Genomic DNA, 8,886 nt, shown 5'->3' with positions numbered 1-8,886 from the left:
GGTAAAATTTATATAGAGCAGAATGCATGGATCTTAAGTGTACAATTTGGTGAATTTTGATGTGTGTACATCCATGTAACAAACATCCAACCAAGATAAGAATATGTCTAGTACACCATAAAGTTCTCTTTGTCCCCTTCTAATCATTTCTCACTGTTACTGTTTCTATCACCACAGATTAGTTTTGCTTGCTCTAAAACTTAATATGAATGTGAGCATACCCCTTCATGTATGGCTTTTTTTGTTTAACATAATGTTTTTGTGATTCACTTATGTTGTTGCATATATCATAGTTCATTCCTTTTTATTGCTGAGTAATATTCTATTACATGAATATAGCACTATTTTTAAATTCATTCCCCTGTTTACAGATATTTGGGTTGTTCCCAGGATTTGGCCATTCTGAACATTCTTATTTAAGTCAAATGACTTGGACATACGTTTTTTCCTTCAAGATGAAGACCTAGGAGTGGAATTGCTGGGTCCTAGGATCAATGTTCATTTAACCATATAGGAAACAGCCAATAGGGAATTCCCTGGTGGTCCAGTGGTTAGGATTCTGTGCTTTCACTGCCGAGGGCACAGGTTCAATCCTTGGTTGGGGAACTGAGATCCCACAAACCGTGTTGTGTGGCCAAAATAAATAAATAAATAAGAAACTGCCAATAAATTTTCCAATGTGGGTGTATCAGTTTACACTCCCAACAGCAATGTATATGAGTTTGAGCTGCTCCACAGTCTTACTATTTGGAAACAGCCTTATTAATTTCAGCCATTCTACTGGGTGTGAAGTTGTATTTGGCTTTGATTTGTATTTCTCTGATGATAATGATGTTGAACATATTTCCATGTGCTTATCAATCCTTCATATATCTTTTTTGTGTTCAAGATTTTTGCCCATCTTTACAAATTAGGTTGTGTTTTTCTTATTTGATTATAGGGCTTCTTTAGTCTGGATAAGTCCTTTTTTGGATATATGCATTGTGAATATTTTCTACCAGTCTGTGTCTTACCATTCATTTTTTCATGATATCTTTTGAAAAGCAAAAGTTTTGATTTTGATGAAGATACTCTCAACTTTCTCTAAGCTTCACAAAAAGCTTAGTGCTTTTTGTGTCTGAAGAAATTTTTTGCCACCCTGAAAGTCACAAAGTTTTCTTCTAGAAGTTTTATAATTTTATTTTTTATATCTTAGTCCTATTATTCCTCTCAAATTAATTTTTTGGGTGTGGTATGAGGTAGGGGGTTCAAGGTTCATTAGTTCATTATTATTTACATACATCTAACCAGTCATTTCAGTACCATCTGTTGCAAAGACTTTCCTTTCCTCATTTAATTGCCTTGACATGTTTGTTGTAAAGCATTTGATTATGTAAGTGTGGGTCAGTTCTGGACTCTATATTCTGTTCCACTTATCTGTCTTTACACCAAAACCATATCATCTTGATTACTGTAACTTTATAGTAGGTCTTAAAATCAAGTCATGTGAATCAAATTTTGTTCTCATTTTTCAAGAATATTTTGATTACATCTTTAAAATTATATACTGTTTATTACTAATAAATATAATTTTTGAAAAAAAGTCAGTTTTTTAAAATAAAACATTTCAAAATGGATCTTTTGGCCAACAAAACAATAGCCAACACAGTCCCTCTTTGCTGTGAGGGTCTTGACAAGTCTGTTTATTTATTTATTTATGGTTGTGTTGGGTCTTCATTTCTGTGCGAGGGCTTTCTCTAGTTGTGGCAAGCGGGGACCACTCTTCATTGCGGTGTGTGGGCCTCTCACTATTGCGGCTGCTCTTGTTGTGGAGCACAGGCTCCAGACGCGTAGGCTCAGTAATTGTGGCTCATGGGCGCAGTTGCCCCATGGCATGTGGGATCTTCCCAGACCAGGGCTTGAACCCATGTCCCCTGCATTGGCAGGCAGATTCTCAACCACTGCGCGACCAGGGAAGCCCGACAAGTCTGTTTAAATAGATTAGCAGTCTTATATCTTATGTTGACGTGTATATAAAATCATTCAAGGAGAGATTTCGGCACTCCCATGTTCACAGCAGTATTATTTAATAGCCAAGACCAGAAACAACCTGAGTGTTCATCAATAGATGAATGGAGATTTCATATATATATACTTAGAGTATTCAGCCATAAAAAAGAAGGAAATCCTGCTATTTGCAAAAACATGGATGGACCTTGAGGGCATTATGCTAAGTGAAATAAGTCAGACAAAGACAAATACTGTATGATTTCGTTTATATGTGGAATCTAAAGCAACAACATGACAACAAAACCAAGCTCATAGAAAAAGAGATCAGCTTTGCGGTTACCAGAGGCAAGGGGTGCAGAGAGGGGGAATTGGATATCAAGAGGTACAAACTTCCAGTTTTTGGTTTTTTTGTGTGGTACGCGGGCCTCTCACTGTTGTGGCCTCTCCCGCTGTGGAGCACAGGCTCCAGACGCGCAGGCTCAGCAGCCATGGCTCACGGGCCCAGCCGCTCTGCGGCATGTGGGATCCTCCCAGACCGGGGCACGAACCCGTATCCCCTGCATCGGCAGGCGGACTCTCAACCACTGCGCCACCAGGGAACCCTGAAACTTCCAGTTTTAAGATACGTAAGTACTGAGGATGTAATGTACAACATGATGACCATTGTTAGCACTGCTATGTGCTATATTTGAAAATTGTTAAGAGAGTACCTCCTATGAGTTCCCATCACAAGGAAAATATAATTTTTTTCTTTTCATTTTCTTTATTTCTTTTTTATTTTTTGTATCTATATGAGATGATGCATGTTAACTAAACTTACTACGGTAATGGTAATCATTTAACAATATATGTAAGTCAAATTATTATGCTGTACACCTTAAACTCATACAGTGCTATATGTCAATTATACCTCAATAAACCTGGAAAAAAATCATTCAGGAATGTGTGTGAACAGAACAAACTTTGACTCAAATTTTAGAATTTCATTAAAAAAATTTTTTAAAGAAAAAATTGTGATGACAGAGAGACATGTAAATGCTACATACTATTCCTGAAGAAAGCATTTTACAGCTCTTATCAATGACGTGCCAATTTTTGAGGCCATGCTTAATACTATTTTTATGGAACGTATTTGCAAAAGGATGAAAAAATGCTTAAAAATTACAATTGTTAATAATGAGATGAGTAAATACACTACTTAAAACATAATAACAAAATAAAATAAAAGATTATTTTCTTTAACACACCTCAAAAAAAGCATAATATTTAATAAAAATGAGCAATAATCTGGTTGATGAGAAAGATGCTATGCTACCAATAAAAATCAGCCTATCTGGCTGATTGACCTAGGAGATTGGAATGTTTTTCTTTCCCCTCCCCACAAGTACAGCACAACAGCATCAGTGAAGGACTCCTCCCAACAAATGCCCTTCCTACTCCTCTCCTGGCTGGGGCTATGAATGTTCTGGCAAGTCTGTGAAAGTATCTTCTGCAAACGTGAGAGACACAGGATGTCCATCTTCTATGCAGTATAAAATACTTCACTTGAAGTCTGTTTTAATCAAAAGAAGGGAGTATCGTGTAGCAGCTAATAAGCTTTAGAGCCTGACACACTCTCAGTTCTGTCACTTAACTGTGTAACATTGGGTAAATTACTTAATCTATTTGAATGCATTACCTCTCAAGGTTGTTGAGAGGATTACATTATAGAAAGTACTTGGCCAATGCCTTGAACTCTGTAAGTGATAAGTCACCACTGCTGGTTTCTCTTTTAGATTTTCCCCAAAGTAGATGAAGCAAACACTTACAAAACAAATATGCCAAAATAAGCATATAATTTACAAATTCAGTACATTTAAAATTACTTAAAAACCACAATCATCAGATCCCTGAATACTGGGAATGTGTACCAGTGGAAAGTGCATATTAGACTGGGAACCTGGACCTAGATTCCAGTCTTGGGTTTGCCTCTATGTGACCATGTGATCTTGAGCAAATTATTTACACCCCCTCGCCCCTGCCCAGAGCCTCTAGATTCCTTATCTGCAAAACGAGGGGATTGTTTTAAGAGAATCTCTAAGACTCCTTTTAAAATCTGTGATTGTAAGATTTGACTAATTAATATAATTGCCACTCTGCTCAGAGTCAAAATAGTCAAATATTTATGATAAAATGTTTCAAATCCCCTAACTCCCCTCTAGAACTTAGGGAAGATGTCAAAGCTATGGCAAAGAGGGGGCCTGAGTCATTTAACTAATTAGAAAGCTTTTGCAGAAGAATGCTTACTAGCGATAAGACTTTACACTTAATATGGCAGAAACAAATGTCTCCAGTGTCACTTCGATTGGTAGGAAGACGTGGCCTCTGATCCTTCTCAGGTTGACTTCCCACAATAATACCTTTATCACTTGGACTAGTGCATCTCTTAACAAATTATCATACAAATCCTTTCTTCACTAATCTCAGTTATAACTTCTACAAATTAGTTGACCTCATGGTATAGAACATTTGAATATTAAAGTTTAAATCCTGGATGTATTGGAAAAGAAAGTCTCCTCATCTTTCTGTATTCTCATTTGAAAAGAAAAATGCCTGTATTTCGATTCTAAGAAGCATCTATGTTTCAAGTTTTAAGATCTTGAAATTGAATGCATCTAATAGTCGATGTGTTTGGAAAGCATTGTGTCATAATTTGGTTAGCAGCAATTTGTTTCTTAGTAAAATTAACGGTAAATCTTAAAAACAGTGGAATCTTAGATTCAATTACATACAGTAAAATCTCGCCAACTGAATACAGGAACTTTTGTAAGGCTCCAATGTTATAAATAGTCCTCAAAAAGTCTTGTAAATTGTCAACATAAACAATAGGGACCTACTGTATAGCACAGGAAACTATATTCAATATCGTGTGATAACCTGTAATGGAAAAGAAGCTGAAAAACTGAATCACTTTGCTGTACACCTGAAGCTAAAACAATATTGTAAATCAACTACACTTCAATTAAAATTTTTTTTTTTTTTTGCGATATGTGGGCCTCTCACCGTTGTGGCCTGTCCCGTTGCGGAGCACAGGCTCCAGACGCGCAGGCCCAGCGGCCATGACTCACGGGCCCAGCCGCTCCGTGGCACGTGGGATCCTCCCGGACCGTGGCACAAACCCGCATCCCCTGCATCGGCAGGCGGACTCTCAACCACTGTGCCACCAGGGAAGCCCCCCAATTTTTTTTTAATTGTCAACAGGAAAATGCACTGAATGTTGTCTAAAGTTCTTAGTTTCTAATGTCTACAGAGGTCCTACATGAATGCAAGGTCTTAGTATTAAATTGAATCCCTTCTGCAGAATGAGGAAATGTGCCAACACAAGCTAAGATAAAACCATACTGGCCACTATGATTTCCTCATTGGCCAAAGAAATCAGATGCTGAACTCTACAGATTCTTTTTATCAGTCTTCCCCAAACTGTGTTTTATTCTCAGAGATAAGTTAATGTTAAAAAGTAAACATTTTGGGGTTTCCCTCGTGGCGCAGTGGTTAAGAATCTGCCTGCCAATGCAGGGGACACAGGTTCGAGCCCTGGTCCGGGAAGATCCCACATACTGCAGAGCAACTAAGCCCGTGCGCCACAGCTACTGAAGCCCGAGTGCCTAGAGCCCGTGCTCTGCAACAAGAGAAGCCACCGCAGTGAGAAGCCCATGCACTACAATAAAGAGTAGTCCCTGCTCACCTCAACTAGAGAAAGCCTGCACTCAGCAATGAAGACCCGATGCAGTCAAAAATAAATTAAATATGCATACATAAGTTTTACTGTTTGCTGCTTATATTTTTATAAACAAATACATGTTTATTTTATAGACATTGATTTAAATTATAACTGATTTTAAGTTTGTGAAATGTTTGCTTTTTTAAAAAATTTATTTATTTAATTTAAGCAGCAAACAGTAAAACTTATGTATGCAAGTGCAATGTCCTCATCTTACAAGCCACCTTCCCAAGCCACAGACCTAATCTAATGAAAATTGTCACAGTTGAAACATTTCTCCTATTATTCTATGTACTGTATAAACAATAATTAAGACTAGAAATTAATCCTTTAAAAAATCTTTTAAAAAATTAAATAAGACTAGAAATTAATCTTTTCAATTTTTCTTATTATAAAGGGTAATACATGCTCCTTGTAGAGAATTTGGAAAATGCAGAAAAGAATAAATTAAAAAATTTGAATTCCACCACTCTGAGATAATCATCACTAAGATGAATGTATTTTTTCAGTCTTTTATATAGTGCTATATACATTAGTGTAAAGTTGGAATCAGAGGGTATTGGTAAATATGCCACACATGTGTAAAGTTTATGTCAATTTTTTTCACTTATGCTTATTTTATCATGACCATTTTCATATTAGTAAATATTCTTCAAAAACATCTTGGTAAGGTAGATTGGAACAATGTGGAAAAACAAAACATTGGATTCATACCTGACTCTTTAAACAGTGATTTTTGACTCTGCACATTGTCAATCACTTGCAGAAATTCTCAGAAAAATACAATGGCCAGACCCCACCCTCAGAAAGTCTAAATGAATTAATTAGTCTGGGATGGCATCTAGACACACAAATTTTTTTCTCATGTAATTCTAATGCATAGCCCTGGATGAGAACTATTGTTTTACATCTAGATAAACTCCAAGTAAATTAAAACATTGTGAAAAAAAAGAAACCATGGAATTAGTGAATAAAAATGTAACTGTAGGGCTTCCCTGGTGGCGCAGTGGTTGAGAGTCCGCCTGCCGATGCAGGGGACACAGGTTCGTGTCCCGGTCCGGGAAGATCCCACATGCCGCGGAGCGGCTGGGCCCGTGAGCCATGGCCGCTGAGCCTGCGCGTCCGGAGCCTGTGCCCCGCAACGGGAGAGGCCACAGCAGTGAGAAGCCCGGGTACCGCAAAAAAAAAAAAAAGTAACTGTATATATAATCTTAGGGTACTAAAGAACACTAAAGGCAGAAACATAAAAGGAAAATATTTATATATTTAGCTATGTGAAAACTTTACATTTCTGAATGCCAAAAAAATCACAAACAAAACGGAAAAGCAAATCACAAACTAGTAAAAGTATTTCCAATATGCATTATAGGTAAAGCTCTTAGAAAGTATAAAGGAAAAGATGAAGAACTAAATAGAAAAGGTCAGGTATAGGTAAATCACCCAAGAAAAAAAAAGTCACTACATATATGGAGATAAAAAAGCATTTCCTCTTTAAATGGAAAAAAAGTTGATCTTCATTTCAGACTATATTCCTCCCTTCCTGACTCCTCGCTTGCCACTCATAACTCAGGGGCTATACAGTAGCATTTACATTTATACCCTGAAGCTTTACCTCATTAAAGAAAATCAAACTCTAAGAAAATATATTAAAACTAAAATATGAATACATAAAGAGGAGAGTCACATGGACACATAAAGGTCTCATAAAATCAGATGCAAAGGAACATAACACCGCTTTATTACTGAGTCCAGCTCTGCACAGGTTCAACTCTCAATCAAAGGAAGTCTTTTCAATCTGCTGCAGTGCCTTTACCCTTATTAGAATGCATACTCATTAGTTTCTGATTGCTCCTCTACATAAAACGTGCCATTTTTGTACCTCGGTTTCCACACCCCTTGTACAGTATTCATATTTTATCTCTAAAGATTGTAATAAATCACTTCAAATACAATAACCCATTTAAGAATGGATTTTATAGGCTGAAAGGCACACCTTTGGTGATGTGATCGCAATCATCAGATGCTCCGATTCTCCTCAAGCCCGTATTATACGGTGTGTACATAAATGATGCAGCAAGGATAGGAGAGGTGATTATAGGCGAATGAGTCAACTCAACCCAAAGTGTACTTCCTGGTTTCAGGGTGTATCCATAGGAACCCTTTGAAATGTTTTGTTTTATTAATTTGGTTCCTATTTTTCACTAGTGCCAACACTTTCAAGATAATGCGGTTTAGACATGTCGTAGCTGTTGAAAGTCATAGCGTGAGCTTGAGCTGACAGTGGTGTATCATCAAGAACTAGAAACAGCAAAATAACATTATGGTAAAGAGTATGAGAAATAAGAAGACAAAGGGCAGGAAATATTGCCTTACCGACTTAAAGCAGAGCCCTGGGGGAAGACACCTGGTTCGGAGCACAGTGATTCTTTCAACACAGTGAAGGGGTCCTACTGGATAGAGTGAGAGAGATGGGTTCCTGGAAGCTGAAGAGCAGGCAGTGAAATGTTGCTTTCTGGAAAGGAATTTACATTTAAAAAGGTGAGAGATCTATGACCTTGAAATCTAGATAAGAGCTATAATTTGTGATTTTTGATATTGTTCTTAAAGCCTGACTTTACTACATTTAGAATGCTTTCCATCTAGAATTCTCAAATTAAGCTTATGTATATGCTTTTAGGAACAAGCAAAGATAGAATTTACAGGGGCTTAAAAGGATTGTTAGTTTGGATATAATAAACTTTAATAACTATTGAATGTCATTTATTTCTACAGACCCTGATATCTTTACAAAAGGAAGAAAAGAATATTATAGTTTACTAATTTGATAAGGAACTTTGGTCACAGAAATTGGTGTATCTGAGAAGAAACCACTTTCTACTTTAACACCCCCCTCCCCCCAACAAAAAAATCTTTTACAACCACTCTAACTTCTGGATAAGTCTTAAAAGCTAATCTTCTGAAAGATCTATGAGGCTCACAGGCTAGGCAAGAGATTTCAAAGTTTACTTTGTGTGGGTGTATGTTGGAATGTAGTCACATGTGAATTAAATAGAATCTTGAATATATTCCAATCACACCTACCTTCTGTTCTAACCACATATGTACAATTATTTAAAACAAACACTTTCATCTCATGG

The 8,886-nt window shown here is 36.9% G+C and overlaps 1 protein-coding gene across 3 annotated transcripts in view; it reads right to left on the bottom strand.

Annotated features, from left to right (window-relative positions):
- Positions 1-8,094: 8,094 nt before the first annotated feature.
- The window catches only part of GPR180 (G protein-coupled receptor 180), a 39,579-nt gene continuing 38,787 nt past the window's right edge, over positions 8,095-8,886 (bottom strand). For 2 of the 3 annotated variants that reach the window (XR_010837313.1, XR_010837311.1), the window contains one exon: positions 8,097-8,261. The gene's annotated coding sequence lies outside the window, so the exon portion shown is untranslated. Of the gene's footprint in view, positions 8,262-8,886 lie in introns of all 3 variants that reach the window. The other variant, XR_010837312.1, reaches the window with a different exon arrangement.

The sequence above is a fragment of the Kogia breviceps genome, chromosome 16, assembly GCF_026419965.1.
Source record: "Kogia breviceps isolate mKogBre1 chromosome 16, mKogBre1 haplotype 1, whole genome shotgun sequence".
NCBI classification, from domain to species: Eukaryota; Metazoa; Chordata; class Mammalia; order Artiodactyla; family Physeteridae; genus Kogia; species Kogia breviceps.
This window is presented reverse-complemented; position numbering and strand designations above follow the sequence as displayed.